This window comes from Tasmannia lanceolata, unplaced genomic scaffold (assembly GCF_043159265.1).
Source record: "Tasmannia lanceolata isolate RefF3 unplaced genomic scaffold, GAP_Taslan_0.1 ptg000184l, whole genome shotgun sequence".
In the NCBI taxonomy this organism is placed as follows: Eukaryota; Viridiplantae; Streptophyta; class Magnoliopsida; order Canellales; family Winteraceae; genus Tasmannia; species Tasmannia lanceolata.
Window position 1 is genome coordinate 170,001 of NW_027518860.1, and position 17,243 is coordinate 187,243.

Sequence of the window (17,243 nt, forward strand, 5' to 3'; positions counted from 1 at the left end):
GCCTGTCTTCTGGCTGATCAGCTATATATGCCTTAGATTCACAAGAAGCATGGCCCTGCCGGGTTGACTGATAGGGTTGAACCAACACCGAGCCTATTCATAACCTTTTTGCACCAACCAGACATCGACTCCCTTGTCCTCGAATCCCGGGCCTTACCATATTTCCTCCTCCTGACCCATACGGGTAATCCCACCCCTTATACCACAGTGGTAAAGAGAGAAGGAGTTCACCCGGAGGCGGCGACGGTTAGGCGTTAATGCCTCGTTCATTCGCCCGTCCTTGTCTCAGCGCTCCCATTCAAGGTGCCTCGAATTGCTCCGTAATTCCTATATCCGTCTGGTCCAGCATCCCTTTCATTATCCAACATGATGAATAGAGATTCGGTCATCAAGGCTGCTGCTTCAGAAAGTAGCTTCTCCGGGAGAAACGAACTGTCGACCCTACTCCGATTCAGATGTGTGGCGATCTCGACACAGCGAAAAGAAAGACGAGATGCGCTTTTCCTAGCCCTATACCTTCCGTATTCACTAATCCCAGGCCAGCCCCTTTCCGAGCTTATTACAGTAACGCAAAGCATACTACTAACCTAACTTACGCTAGCCACCTATACCCTTTAGAGACCGATGCCGATCGATCCATAAAGACATGTTCAGCTACCTATCGCTCATGCAACAGAAATAGATCCCGAACACTTCGACGAAGAAAGTGGCGGGTACCCCGACCGACGAAGTAGCAGCGGTAGAAGACACGACATAGCACTGACGAATTGCTTTGACTAATACAGGCAGGCCGCCACGCTACTACTATGGTAGTAGGCCTGCCTTAGGGGTTAAGGCCTGAATGGTAGCCTTTATAGATAAAGAACTCCTATCCTCAAACCCTCCTGTCAGGAATGGACGAGTTATGCAGCGGATCAATTGAATCCTGCACCTGTCGACCACTAGCTCTTTTATTCATTTCTGTATTCCCTATTCGTAGCACTTGTGTCGCTCGTATGTCGTCCGTATCGATCAAATTCACTCGTGGCAGGAAAAGATCAAAGATTCGAAGAAGAGGGCTTAACAGCGCCTTGCTTAAAGCGGAAGAAGAAAGGGAATCAGTTTCCGGTATAGGTTCTATTACCCCTGACGCAGGGTAGCTAGGGTACGAGATGCCGCTCAAACGGGAAGGAAGGTTCGTTTTCCGACTCCGGCATTTCAAATAGTATGGCGGGGCCCCCTACGACGTGGCTCTCAGTCGGCGAGGGCCTATGTTCGTTTACAGTCCTTAAAGGCGGCGAAGCCTCACAACCTGAAGGAAGACTCCTAAAGGAGGTTTAGGTTACAGTTGTTGAAAAAATAAAAAAATAGGAGCGTACGATTCAATGAAACATTTTGTTCGTTCGGGTGCCCCTTAGGCAACAAGGATTTAGATCAAGTTTCTCGTTGGATAAACTGCATTGCTGATGCAGAGCTTGCTGATTCAAGTTTGAGCTCTAAAATGATAGGAGTCCCGAAAGGCCCCTCAATGTAGATAGCAGAAAGGAAACAGCGGGATGACCCCCGCCCATGGAGAGTACTGGGGACGAAAGGCAATCCACCCTTCTATTAGGTTGTTCCATCTATGGTCATTGGTATCTCCTAAAGAGATCTAGGAAATGAATCGAGTTGCTCCAAAGGCCAACAATTGCTAAGGTCAAAACGGCCAGTGATTAATGGAACCTCTTGTCGACCCGACTCCTTTGGCTTCCGTCTTCTGGCTTCCGAACGCGCCAAACCTGTGCTGACAAATAGCCAACCTACAAGCAAGAAAGAGGGGAAGGAAGCGGAAGCGACTCGCCCTATAGAATGAATAGTGAAGCGCATCAACTATAAACCAAGGGGCCTGGAATTCCTATAAGTTAACCAATCTCCTCAAGGCCCGCAGAACCTCGCAGATCAGCAGCTCCTCCTCGCCGTTCCGTCGAGACGGAATCCTCTAACCTCTAATTCAGTCAAGTAAGCAAGCAAGAAGTGCCCTATAAGCCTATAAGCCTCTAAACCCCTCCTATACTTCTTCTCAATTGGTTCACATAAGTTTGACCCTAAACGTTGTGGTAGTTCGGTTGGGAGAGAGACAAATCAATTGTCCACTTGACGACTTTCTTAAACTAATAGACTAGTGGAAACCGGCATGACCCCAAGCAAAAAAATGCCCCACAAGCATACGGAAGCACACCAAGTGGACAAAAGCATGCCAAGCAACTAGTAGTCGAGCAGCCAAAAGCATGTCGAACGACCACACACACACACCAAAGTCAACAAATCCTATCCTCTCTCTGTGATGGTCCAAGTAAATCCTTGGATAGTGGGAACAGACCTATTTATTGCCTTGGGTAATAGCTCGGCATAAATATGGAAGGAAAAGAAAAATGATCGGATGAAATATAATGTTGTGAATTATGAGGTGATCAAAAAGATAGACACGTTGAGCGCTGCTAATATGCGTTGACGTACGTCTGGCTAACCCGGGTCTTCTATAGACGTTCTTTAGATAGATCAAAATGAAAGTAAGTAAGTAAGGAAAGGAAGGAACACATTCCTTTCTACTCAGTACACTATTTAGTATCTTTCCCTGGCTCCTTGCTAGGCTTCACTTCTCTCTCTTCATAGAAACAGGCGGAAGAAGCTGAAATCTCTCCATCTTCATCAAAACTGTCAGTCGATGAAGCAACAAAACTGTGGGAGATGTTTCTATGGCTAGGGGTGGAGGTGCGGATTATAGCTAGCCCTCACTTTTCTTTCTGCCTTTCTTATAGATAGAGAGAGAAGGTAAACGACGCCCCGCCGATCGTTCAGTCGGAAGACCTCTTTCTTAATTAAGGGATCCCGACTGAACTTGCCTGTGAAATAATGCCGAATCACTCACCCCTCTTTCACCCTAAGGCACTAGGTGCTTAATAATTGACTGGGTGTGGCGCCCAACGGATACGGAAGAATAGATTAGGAGATAGGCCATCTCCATCTAAAGTGGCGAACGGGTCGTTCTTCCGCCCCTATGACGTAAGGTTCAGGTTTTAGAGAGAAAAGGGACCTATGGGAAAAAATAGAAAGGAGGTGTCGGGAGGTCGTCCAACCCTAAGCTTCAGAGAAGAAGCGATCAGCAGGCACAAATGAAAAGTGGGTGGCTCGGAAACGGAGCGGAGATAGGACCCGGGGACTGGCAAAGGAGCGGATGTCGATGGAGCCGGTGAGAAGGAAGATGGAGAGTAATATGGAAGAGTCTAAATGAATGTGACATCGCGAGAGACAAAGGATCGCCGAGTGATGGGATCATAACCACGATATCCTTTTTGACCAGGAGGATATCCGAGAAAGATGCACGTAGAAGCACGGGGTGATAGCAACTCACGAGAGACGGCGGGAACATGAACAAAGCATTTACAGCCAAAAACACGCATGTGAGCATAGTTGAGGGAGGCTGCCCGGTGAGGAATTTGAACGGGGTAAGGAGTGCTATCGCGCGTGGCTGGAAAGGGCTAAAAATAAATCAAGAACCAGAGTGCAAAGCGGAAAGGGATTGACTTGGTTGGTTCACTGACAGTCTCGCTCGCGTATCACCCGCTGGCGGATCGGCCGCTCTTCCCTTTCCCTCTGGATTGTGGTTCATCCCTCATGGAGATCGCTCCCTCGCTCGTGTACTTGAGCCCGCTCTATTCGATACTGCTTTCTTTACTCGGCTTGTCTAATGGTCCCGTTGCATATGGACTCGACTCGCACTAGTGAGGCTGTGCTATGCACATATCCGAAAGCGGTGATAGCTTTCTAAGCGAGGATAATCAACTTATGTCTCGCTTTGATACCGCTTTCACCCCCCCCCTTGGGCATAGTCGGGGTACCATTATCTCTCGTTATCAATTGAATCAATCAAGAATACAATCAAGCGTTTATCGCCTTTGATCGCTCCCGGCTCGCTTTCGGGGCGAGCCTGCACTCTCGCTTGCTTCTTACTCGCCTATGAAAACAATACTAGACTCGACTTCCACACCTGCGCTTCCTCACCTGCCTTTCCACTCGTGCCTACTTTCACCAACCGGTCTTCCCTTAGTCCTCCCCTACTCCATCCCTCTGCTTGGCTCTCGCCTTGTCCGGATCTCCACCTCTCTGAGTTCTCGCCCCAGGAGTTGCGCTCTTTGTCTCGTCCATCTGAGGCCGACGGGTGCGTCACATCCTTTGTGAGCGAATCTCTTCGCCCTACGCTGAGTCGTAGTTCTATTTCGCTGGGGCTGCTCCTTAGTCGTTGACCTCCTTTGGTTCTTGGCCGTAGCACTTCTCTTGCGTGCGCAGGTTCCCCTAGCTCTGTTCATGGATCCATTCTAAGACTCCAAATTTTACTATTCTTCTCGTTAACGCTCTTACTCCTTCTTCTAGCTTTTCCACCTGCTTTTAGCCCTTACACCTATTCCTCAAGTTCGAGCTCTTACTCATTCAGATAGAATCTTACCCCCCGAGCAGGCGCTCGACCCCAAAGGGGTCTTTTGCTCGGGCTTTTTTGCTTATGAAAACAGCTACCACCCAACATATAAATGGGCATTTGTGCCGTAAGGCCCGGGATAAGAAAGCGAGGACAACTCTTCGTCTTCTTCGTGAGCTGAACTGAGCCTATCTATTGAGGAAAAACCGCTTTCTTCGCTCTCATCCCTTGACTCGCTAGACTGCAAAGCTGGACCTCCCTACTTACTGGCTTGACTGCATTGACTTACTGGATTGCCCCTTTTTAGTTACAGAAACCTTAGGCAAAGAGCTTTTCTGAGTTGTCACATCAAACAAGAGCAAAAGTGCATTTCAAAGGCGGAAAATCGAAGATTACAAGCTTGCGCCTCTTTTCATTCTACTCCTATTTTATGGAAATAAGGAGTGCTACCGCACACATTTAGGGCACCCCTCATCCTTTACTTGGACTATAAGAAGTCGGAATGTAAATTCAGCCAAGCGGGGCGGGTAATCCGAGTTTACGAGAGTTGGGGCGCGTAGAAAAATAGATCTGATGAGGCTCTGAATCAAAAGGCAACGGATAGGCCGTTTGAAGGCCGCTAAACGATCGATACGATGTTTAGGGCTGAGATCAGAATCGAGAAAGGAGGTTTTCTTGGTCAGACTGTGGGTGGGGAACTTTCACAAAAGACTGATCCTATTCCTCTTCCTCTTAGCCGGATGCATTGAATTGAAACAAAATCCTGTTTATTGTTGTTCCAGTAGCAGTAGTTTCTTTGACTGCTTATCCAGTAGCTGGTGAGACAGTACGAGTCAAAGTTGTTCGTGCTGTTCAAATAGCTCTAGTTCTTCTTCCTTTTCTTTCTTAACTTCGTCATCCTCATCAGAATCATGTTCTTCAGAAATGTGGAAGACTTTAGTATCATCTTCGAACATGTGACTATCTTGCTCGGGTACCTCACCCTTCTCGTCACACCCTAAGCCCGGCCGCCTAAAGACCTTTCCGCATTCTGGATCTTCAAAGAGAGCTCTCTTTTGTGCTGGAGAATACATGGCGTCAAACGGTGCTAACATTCCTCTTCCATTGCACAACCCTTGGGCTTCCTCAATTGAGTATCCCATTGCTTGCATCATTCGAAGAGCTTTCGCATCGTATACCTTAAGCCCCTTTCTATTAGTAAAGCTCCTTTGTGTCAGCTAACTTCCCATCTCCTTTAGCTGTTGGTTTTGGCCCAAGCATTTCCAAGTGATGCATCCGGATGGTTTTAGGATGATGATCATGTCTCGGAGGGATGAGGAATTGTTGAAGTTCTTTTGATTTTTTTGCATTAAAGTACACTCAATCCACTTATCTCCCTTTTGAATATGGCCCTATCGACTCAGATATCCCCCCCTATCCTTTAAAGCGAAGTGGAACTCTCTGAATTGGCATAAGGGCTGGCTCACCATGCTTCCTGTGACTTTTTGGGACGAAACGGAAAGCAGGCTTTTTAGGGGCCTTCCTCGTATCAGGAGTTGTTTGCTTAATCTTCAACTTTCCGAACTTCTTAACCTATTTTATAGCCTCTCTTCTGATGGCATCATGGGGGTCGATTGGTCGTCTGAGGTCGAAATCCCTTTCTCTTTGAGCTTTGTAGCATTTATTTCATCTTCGGATAAATCAAATTTAGCATCTGCGTAATACGCTTCTGCTTCGCTAAAAGGATTCGCATCTGCTTTCACCCTCTTCTGCTCACCACCTTTGGTTTACTTGAAACATTGGTGATAAGTAGAAGGGACGACACAATTATCATGCATCCAAGGCCGCCCAAGTAGAACATTGTTTGATGTTTCCGCATCAATGACATAAAGGGCTATGGTATCCTCCAATTCCTCGATCTTTAATTCAAGTCGTACAATGCCCGGAGACCTCTGCCTACTTTGGTTAAATCCTTGGATAAGTAGATTGCTTGGAGCCAATCGATGAATAGCAATCCCGAGACGTTTTAGCATTCTCAAAGGTAGGAGATTAACAGCCGATCCCCCATCTATCATGATTCTTGTTATCTCCAATCCATTAAGGTATCCTGAAATGAACAAAGGCCTGTTATGCTTAATGAGTCCTGGTTGCAAGTAATCGTCCGTAAACGTGATCAAAGCCAAACACTCGGCATAAGTTGGTTTACTACTTCTCATCTCAACTTGGTTAACTTCATTAGAAAACTCCTATGGGTTCGTTAATGCGTATACTAGGGACATCCTTAGTTCTGCAGACATCTTCAATGCATCGTATACGCTGAGGAGTGCAGGAATCTTTTTGAGGTGAGCTAATATGTCATAGCGAACATGTTGTCCATTAGCCGCTAATGTTTGACCAGCAAGCATTCGTGGTCTCCCTCGTTGGGTAACTGCGTTTTGGCTCGAGAGGGTGCCCCCAGCACCTCGGTCTATAGGGATACCCCCCAGGGTTTTTATTTTGCGATAGACCATGATCCTGGACGGGACTTTCAGGATTTGGGGATGATCTATTCTTAGACTGAGACAACTCTTGCACAAGATTTTGACCATAATTTGGAACGGGAGGTAATTTCTTGCCAGATCGTAACTCCATCTGGTTGACTTTGGCTATTTCTTCAGAAATCTGAACCATCTGGCATGATAAGACTAGACTCTACCTTCAAAAAATGAATCAACTTCAGAGGTCCAGCCGTCAGGTGCTGCACTCCCCACATCCCCTGAGACTGAAGAAGTATGAGAACCATCGGTGTTGTTCAGATTGGAAGTCCCAATCATCATCGGAGTCACTCCATTCATGATTTGGAATATTCCATCCTTGAGAGGGCTTTCTTGCTCCGAACTCTTGGAGAAAAGCTACCACCATAGCTCCCCATGTCGGTATGGATCCCCAGGCGAAGTTATCATACCAAATAAGGGTTCTTCCCATAAGCGAGTAACGAAATTGTTTGCAACAGAGAGCCTCGACAGCAGCTCTTACCCCACACTCTTGTTGAAAATATACCAAATAAGCCAGCCAATGCGTCATCTCCGGCATGAAACCGGAAAAAGTGAGGGATTTGGTATTCAGGGGGATATGGGACATGTTCCATCCATTCTGGATAAGGAGCCATGTGTTCCGAATTCAACATAAGCGGGACTTTCAAGGCTTGTGAAATCAACAAAAATGGATCAACAAAAGAATAGCAAATGGAGACTTCGTCAAATTCATCTTGGTTTTCAGCATCTTCAGGCTTATTGACTTCATCTTCCCTTTGTCCCTTTCTATCCCTAACAGCTCCTCTTCTTCCTGACCATTTCCGATGTATTCAACATTTCTAATCTGAATTCTTCCGTGGTTCCCTTCTAAAAAATATCTATAGAAGAATCTTCTTAGAAATGCTGTGACCATAGCATCCCAAGTAGGAATGGTTTTATGGCGTAAGCCATGCATGTAAGAGCCAAGCTTGCATTCATCGACTCCGACTCTTCGATTCGTGGGCCGGCGTGTAGTGCGTGTAGTGAAAGGGACTCCCGCTTTATCACCTAGGGCATCCTCCCTCGTAAGGAGGTGATCTTTGATGGAACGGCCTCGAGTCTGCTCAACCTCTAGGCTCCTTTTGTCTAAAGGACTTTACTTTATTTATGAACGGGACTCCACTTTATGGAGAGTCTAACCAACTCGACTCGAGTGGTTTGTTGGCTTCGAGTCGAGTGGTGTAGGACTATCGGAGCGGACGAAGCCCCCGTGTTCGTGCAGAAGGGATCGAGTCGCGTAGTCCTGACCGTTATGGTTGTTGGAGTAGAGCGTCCGGTGAGGACTGTCTCTGCGAGTAAAGATAGATACATACATAGGAAGAAGGTGCTTCTACGAAACAAATCTCCAAGCCTTTCTTTATTGATGAAACAACGAGCTTTACTTTATTGATAAAGCTTCGTCAGTTTTGTTCTAGAAGAGCTCAGGGCTTACTTTGGTTAAGGATTTCGCACTCTTCTTGTGTGGCTTGAATGCGAGATCCACAGCTCTTTCTATAGTATTTTGATTAAACAAGTTGATTCCTCTGGCAATTCGAACGGAAGAGTTTCGCTACGACAATAGCCATAGTTGATAAAGACGTTCTACTATAAAGCAAAAGGAAGTAGACCTCAATAGGATCTCATCTCCCTACGGCCGGAACGAAAAGTCCCCAACAGGACGTCGGTTGGAGTGGAGCCACACGATACCAGTCACGGTAGGGTGAAGATCACTATTGCTCACTCGATTCCCCCCTTACTCGAATGGCTCCCGGAACGACCTAAAGAGAAACGTACGAAACAGAGGGGCTTTGGGATTCGAACCCAACTCTTCCACGACCCCTTCATGTCATAACACGACGACTAACATATCGACTACGAATGACCACTACTGTGCGTATGGCGTATTGCTTTCGATTCATCTCACTCGATCAATAGAATTAGGGTAGGAGTATGCTATTCAATGAATCGCCACGCTATCTAGTTATTCCCCGTACTATTAGACCATATTTCCAGCTAACAAGTGGTGGTCCCGACCATTCGATGTATGCCGCCGGTACTTACCCGTCGTTTCAACGGAGCGAGAAATATGAAAAGTGTTCTATCTAAAAAAAAGGGTAGGTTATATTCCCCGGCAAGTGGAGATATAGTTCAAGGGCTCAATTCGCTCCCGGTAGCTCTTTCTAAATGAGTGCACATAAACTTCAAAAAGCAAAAGTGAGAGTTCATGTCATTTTCTCTTTCGCCAGATCTCGTACCAACTATGTTTCCCAATACTGAACTTTGAGATTCTTTCCGATCTAGGCCGAACTAGCAAACATGGTATACTTACGGCCTTGTGACGAAGGTGGGGTGGGCGAGCCCTATATTAGTAAAGGACCTTGGTTTCTCGGTATCATTCATTGGCCTCTCGGATACCTACCTGGGTGGGGCTCCTTGGTATTCTTATCTAGGCTGCTTTCTCCTCTAACCAGAAACTATTAACCCCTCACGAGCAGAGGTTAGAATTGGTGAATCTCAAACTACTTAATGATTTGTTCCCAATCGCTCTTTTTCCTTCAGGAATGGAAAGAAGATCCCCAACCAAGTACCATTCTTGTGTAACGCATTAAGTTCGACTTGAATAGCCTATTTTCCAGCAAGGTTTAAGAAAATAGCTTCAGAAAAAGTCTAAGGTTCTTTGTGTTAGATATAAATAAACTATAAAAATAGTTATATGCCCTATTACGCTCTAACGTCATAGGGCTTTTAGAGCGTAATAGGGCTATGAAAGGCAGTTTAAAGCTCTGTACGTGTTCCCAGAAGTCGTCTTGTCCCAGCATGAGCAAGTGTGTCGTATTCCCGCATCGGCGGGATAAAAGCCAATAGCGCCCTAGTTGATGGCGGAAGGCGGCATCAAAGATTCTATTTCGGGGAAGCACCCCATATTGAAATTCTCAGTTGTTAGTCGCCTCCCCACCAGTGGATTCATTTCCCTCATACAGCTTCAATCCCCAATCCGATCAATTATGGCAAGGGCCATCTGTCCCAAGAATTCCTCCAAACCATCCCTACCTCCCGTCGCAGATGTTGTATCTTCGTTGGCCACCCGAAGAAGATCCAATTATTCGTTAAGGCTAATAATGGCTTGCTCGACATTTCGGAAGCCTTCCGGCCGGTATTTAGTTTGCTATGCCAGTTGGAATAGAAGGAGCACTAAAGCACAGATTGCATTCACTCAATTACCTAATTCAAATGAGTTCCCTCGCTTGTTGCAGCTCCGCCCTTACTAATAGGGGGGATAGAGACTACTTCATGCGCTACTTCAACATCTCCTGCCCTAACTGAGATGGGGGTAGGCCCATGAAGGGGTTTTAAAGACCCTGCTTTTTGCTTTCGGAAAACGTGAATTCGTTAGGAGGCCCTCCCTGGTCGCGAGTAGCTCAACTGCTCTTGACTCTTAAAGGGGACAGCTCCCATTTGAGCAGTGGTGTCCGGCGAAGAACCGATTCCGTCTGGAGGGAGGAAAAGAAGATCTTGATTCGGCAAGTCATTTTTTTGAATGTTAAAAGCGAGTCTCGGATCCAGGGTTTGATCACCCCAATGAACGGTGGTACGGTGGATGTATATTCCTTTCTCTGGACATCATTCCCTTCTGAGGAGGGATGAGCCTACTGATCGAATTCCTCTGGCTCAAAAAGTGGTGGAAGATTGATCCTACTGCCTGACTCATGCTGGGACAAGCTCCGGTAAGGAAGATCGTTTTTTTTTCTCGGGCATAGAGAAGCATTGATTTCTCAATGTTTCATTGATAGGGGTAGGCGATTGATTCGTTCCTCTCCTACCAACTTCTCTACCTGGGCAACCCACCCCATCGGATAGGAGAGACCCTCCCTCCCTCCCTACTTAGTCTTGGGTATTGAAGCCCTACTTAGTCTTAGGTCTTTTGATCCCCCCTGTTTTTTTTTAGTCAATTCAATACTTCAGAAGTGATCTAAGCGCCTTCCAATAGACTTCCTTCCTTAACTCTTGACTCTTAAAGGGCATCGGTATCACCTTTCTTTTCTTCCGGTCCGGTCCGGATAGCTTGACCTACTGGAGGGGAAAGCCTAGGACTGAATGAAGCCTTTAGTTGCAGTAGACGATCAAGAATACCTTGATCGATATCCGAGTCAACTATTCTCTTATGTCTTCTATCTATAGGTGGGAGGACGGGGAATAAAGAATCGATAAGGAAGAATGATGGGCAGGAAGGAGTATTCAGACAGAAGTCCCTTAACAAATCTATAGTTCTATTGGGGAGGGGGAGAACCCTACTGCATACAGTTCGAGGGAAAGAGTAGGCCTTTGAAGGGATTGGAAAGGAAGGAATAGTCGAAGAGGACCTAATGAGGGATATCAATCTATAGTGTCAGATTCTTGTTCCCCTTTCACCCCCTATCACGTAAGGCCTGCCGAATATAGTATAGGCACTTCCTCTCTCTCGTCTGATCCCCTGACTAATATAGGGCTTATAGGAGAGGCCTTACGTGATAGGGGGTGAACTACTATATTGTCTTTAGGGAGGAGGAGACTCATAGAGAAAGTGGGGAGACCTGTTATCTGCAGAAGAGTATTGAAGAGGGGCAGTAATGATAGATAGTCCAGCCCCTCTTCTGCGGTTGGCTACCGATATCCCTCCTATTAGTAGGGCCTGTCTTTAGGCGAGGGGTCATATATCAATGTTTATCCCTCCCTTCCAGGATGAAAGGAAGGATAGAGAGAAGCCCTATATTTTTAAGGCATCTGCTCTTCTATAGTGTGAGTGGGGACCTATACAAATCATGATTGTTTCAAGAGGGCATCTCCCAGCCCCTTTAAGAGATAGGGGACTAAGGATAGTCTTCTATCATTGTAAAGGAAAAGGAGTCTTCAGTCGGCCGGAATCAAGCCTTTGGGAAAAGAGGGATCAAGAATCAAAGGCGGAGGAGAGATTTCCACCAGGAGAAGGTATTGAATTGGCTAAGGCCAGTCCTGTACTATTCAAACCTTATTTACGGGAGTCCCCCACCCCAGGGGCTCAGCTCCTAGTTGGGGTGTGGTCCTCCCTCTCTTTCAGTGCATTAAGGATTAATTATAATATGCTCTTAATGGATTTATTTTCAAAAGAATTCATGTTTAACCAAGAAAGACAAGGGCAATAGATCTATTGAATGAAAGGAAGAACGGGAATTTTTTAGAGACGACAGACCAATTGAAAGGGACAGGAAGAGCAGAAGAGGGAAGGCGGGAAGGAAGAGAGCATTACGAATTGCCCTATTTGATCTAGTAAGGGGAAGGGCAGACCGCTTACCATAAACAGAAGATCGATATCGCACAGAAGGCCTGATATCGCCCTATTTGAGATACTGATTCAAGTTATAGTACTTCCTCAGAGCTATTTTTCTAGCCTTTTTACTAAATAGATATGGGCATAGAGAGGGAATCCTGAACTAAAGGAAAGCAAAAGTACAAAAGTACACTACAAAAAGTGTTACACTTTTTGTAGTGTACTTTTTCGGTTCCAGCTTCATTTCCGTAGTGCGTTACCAGGCATCTGTATCTATCGGGTAGTCAGTCCCTTGGTCATTCGCCGGTACCTAATTCCCCTGCTGGTGGGCCGATCCTCGTCTAGCGGTGGGAACCGGCTGGTATGGATCAATTGCTTGCCGTGTCTCGATGGGCGTATTCCATTCTACATCCAGTCCCCGATCCTCAAGTAGTCCGTCTGTGCCATCATCCCACCCGGATCTCCATCTATTCGCGTACTGCCTGCATCCGTTTGGGCCTGTTCAATGGATGAAATTCGTAGCTATGGGAATTGGTGTTGATATAAAGCGGGGGGCACTTCCTATCCCAAGCTCATAGCTCGTCAAAGTCGTTGGGGAAGCACTTGATGTAGGGTAAGCCGATCCGATCCTAGCTGGTGGTTCTAAACTCATCGATGTCAAGCATGGTTTAAAGGCGGGGTTGACTAAAGATTGAGTTCCAGATATGGTACTTGAAATCCACCCGTTATTCCCCTTCCTTCAGTGAGGGAGAGCCACCTAGCCCTATCAGAAGAGGTTTTCATAGATGTGAGCCCCACCTCTCCCACTGGTTTCTCAGGCCCTTCTTCCCCGGATGTGAATTCGGAATGGAGAGTCTGGCCGGTCTTTCTCGAATAAATCTCCTTCTGATGGTTCATTTAATCCGATGAAAGCTTCAAGCTAGGAGCCCACCTTCCCCTCTTTGACCTCTATAGCTATAGCTGGTGAGATGGGCTTGCATTGGAATTTGAAACACCACAACTGGACACATTTTGAACTACGATTCTATTCTATCAAATATATAGCAGCGTCAAATTGTCATATGGGAAGGGAAGAAACACTTTTATCAGACTGATGAGGATGGCTCGAGAAAGTCAGTGCCGCATTTAGATAGCGGCATGTCGTGCTAAGAACTCAGAAGGATTGGGCGTCTTGCTTCAAACAGATGAAGGCCCGATATCAATTAGAGAAAGAATCGCACCCTTGGGCCAGACCAACTTGCCTTACATAACATAATTTGAAGCATTCGGGTGGTTTACTACCCGTGTAAGGAGAGGTCCTCCATAGAATGAGATCAATTCGAGCTAAGATATACAGCTAGATTGGGCGGCACGGGCAATATGGGGATTCAATAAAGATAGGAGCCTTCGCTTCCTTCAGCACACCCTTTGGTCGAGCCAGCTATCGCTTCCTTTTCTCAGGTTCGATTCCGGGAGATAGTGATTGATGGCAGTTCATGCGTATTGTCCGGTGTCTAATATCGTTCAAGGGGAGCGGTCGAGTGCTCATCGAAACAAAGATGAGTTGGTCGAGTTTCTTCCATCTCCTTTCCCCCGGTAGGCCAAATCCCTCTCTCTGTCCAAGTGATTGAGTTGAAGCCCGGTTCGGAGCGAGCAGGAGGCCCCGAAACGAGACGCCCTTAGGCGGTTCTATTAGTTCGTTTTTATTCTTTCTATCGGGAACTTTGCCAGTGCTATCGGTAAGTTTGCCAGTGGCACTTTTTCAAGGAAGGAATTTAGCTCCCGGGAAGGCTTTTGATACTCCTGCTCGAAGATCAGACAAAGTGCGCTATGCTTGATCATATGATCAGAAGGATCGAGAGGCATAGGATCAAATCCGTTCGAAAAACACTTTTCGATCGCCGCTCCCGGCGCCCGCCGGCTTATCCGGTCGAGAAGGCAGTGCCTGCAGCTTTGTTTGATGTGATGGAAAGGCATATTTCCTCCTAACCAACAGATCCCGTTTCTCCCGAATCAGATATGGCCAAGGTAAGGGCTTCTTCTTTCATTTCCCTACTAACCAACCCGGCCCGTATAAGTTGTTGCGTATGTGAAAAAGAAAGACCTTCTAATGGTTTTGCTATTCGACCGACCAAGCTTAGTGGTTTTGTGCAGGCGAAATAGACTCTCCTGAGGGAGGAGATGACTTCTGGTCTGATGTAGCCAACCAAGGCTAGGGCGGAAAGGTTATCAATTTCAACAATTCCATTGCCTAATCAACAGCCCCAGTTTCTCCCAAATCAGAATGTGACCAATGGAGGGCGCTGGAAGGAATGATTCTCAGAAGAATTCAATCAAGCAAAGGAATGGAGGGCGGTGGGTGGGGAAGAAAAAAGGTTAGATAACGAACAGGGATCACGGATCACGCCCGGGCTATCTTTCTCAGCTGAAGGACTAACCACCAGGTCCACTACCGAAGTGGTTGACGATCCTTCTCGATCAGTTCGTTCGGCAGAGCGATCAAATGAGGGCTAAGTAGCGCCTTCCTCAAAAGTGGTCTATTCGACTAGGGCATCAGCAGCTTCAACTGGAGATTCATAAAGGATAAGCATCAGTGTCAGTATCAGCCAAAGAAAGATAAAAAAGAGAAGAGCTCTTTCATCCGCAGCAGTTGATCCTAGCCCATATGTAGCTGCTCGTGAGGAGGTTTCTGTTGGGGTCTGTTCATTTGTAGGGAACCTACCTTTCCGGAAGGGAAGGTGTGGGTCCTTTAACTCTTCGGATTTAGCCAATAGTTGATTCAGTCACCACAGATGAGACGGGCGATTCGGTTGATGATAGAGCCACAGAGCAAGGGTGCACTTTGAAAGGCAAGGTTGGCTCGTAAGCTCAACTCACTCGAGAAGCGCGAACAAAGAGCTTTTTTCGCGCATTGAGCGAGTTGGTGGTAGTCCAGGCTAACACACTTTCTCTAAGAATTAGTTTCACGACGAGTCCAGCTCTGACCCTGACAGTTAGCGGACGTTGGCGATTCCGCAACTAAAAAGACAGGCCAGCCAAGCCATTGTACATTACCTTTCTCATGCCTGATAGCCCGAACCCCCTCTTTATGCTATTTTCCACTACTCCGAAAGCTAGATTCTAAGTAGTTGCTCTCGAAACTATTCCGAAGTTGATGATTTCGCTTCCGCGAGTGATGCCTGGCTAAAGCACTCGAGCGTTGCAAAGGCGAAACCGTCCCCATACCGCCCTTCCTTCACTGCCTAGGTGAGATAGCTGAGCGACCAAACGGAATCTTAAGTCAATCTTCTCGTCTTGTCGACGAGTGAGGTTGGGCCCTTTCTGTATACAATCAAAGCAAAGTTTTTGATTAATTTAATGCCCCGTAGGCTTGGAGGTTCGGGCAAGAACGAGAATCCCCTGGACCCCTTATTTCCCTTCTCTCTCATCCGAGTCAGAGATAGTATTAAGACCTTCCTTGATGAATCGCGAAAGGCTAACCGGATCAACAAGGGTCTCGCTTGCAGCACTATTTCTAGCTTTCATTAAGGCTTCTAGCTCCTCTTCCTGTATCGAAGCTACTTTCAAATAAAGTCGGTTTATTTAGGTAGGCAATCAAGCCTGTAGAGTCCAATGAAGGATGATGATACACCAACCGGATCTACAGCCCAATCGAGTAGTTGGTCCCGCTTCCCCTTTTCCGGTATATTTAGGTACCAAGACATTTAAGTCCGTGAAGGCTGACTTCTACACTAACCAAATCAATCAGAAACTGACTTTCGTCAAACGAAATAAAACATCAAATCATCGGGGATCAACATCGTTCCTTCAGGCAAGTTCAGCTACAGAAGTTGAAGAGGAGGGGGCTCCAAGCTCTAGGAATGGAGTCGGAGATCCTACATCTAGAAGTCAACCTGTGACTACACATAGCTCCTGTGGTAGGCACTAACTATGTCTTTTCCCAGAAAGCGAAGACTACCGCTCTCTTAAGATGCCCCAGTCGATTAGAACAACTTTAGAGTAAGGCGCTATTTAGCCCTCTATTCTGCTTCTGCGGATGCTGATGCTTCTGCTTTAGCTCTCGCTTCTGCGTCTGTTTCTTTAGACCCATCTTCGGAAAATCATTCATTTCCTGGACCACCCACCGCCCTCTTTTCAACTGTTGTGAGCCTTCGGCGATTGAGAATATAGGCCTCGCCGCTTGAGAGTACCCATATTCTATTTTTTGTTAAATGTATTCCCGGACAGACTGGTAAAGCATTCGAATCGTGTTTACTCCGGGATGTCTTTCCTTGCGAACGATTGAAAGTTCCCATTCGAGATTCGGTACACTTGTCGATACACGGTTCTCAAATCGACTTTCTCTCGGTCTATCTATCTCTGTCGGCAGAGTCCCATTCTTGAGATACCTGACATTGATATCAGTTTATTCCCCTGATGTACCCGATTGTTGTTGTTGATGTTTAGAGTTCCTTCTCTTCGATCTTATCCTAGTGAGGGGACGAGTCATCTTTCTCCACATCGCCCAGGGGTTGCGGGGAAGGGAGTCGTCTCGTTCAATTACAGGCTTCTCACTCGATTACAGCTTTCACTCTCAAGGTCTGATTCTTCCTACCCTAATCTCAGCCCTTCCTTAGAATAGGCCAGCCCATGGTTGTGCTTTCGTTCCAGTTGGTGTTACGTGTGCTGCCTACTCTGCTTGTCGTGCAACAAGCAGACTTTGAATTTCGGGTTGACTTAACACAAAGCCAATCGTAAGGACCCTCACCAGAGGAGCGCTTCGCTACACCTTCGGGAATCATCTAGCAAAGGAAAAACACTTCTAGCAAAGGATACAGCTACAAAAACAGCATTTACTCATTAAGAAGCTTTCGAGGAGACTAATGACCCTTCCCGCTACTCACTAGTAAAGAAGGAAATAAAAAACTAAAAAAAATGTCTGGGGACATAGAAAACCTTAACAGGGATTCGATAAACGAAAGTATGTATACCGTACGGGACAGAGACAGGGACGAAAGGTCAGAAATTATAGAACGCATTCGGGTCAAGACTATAACGC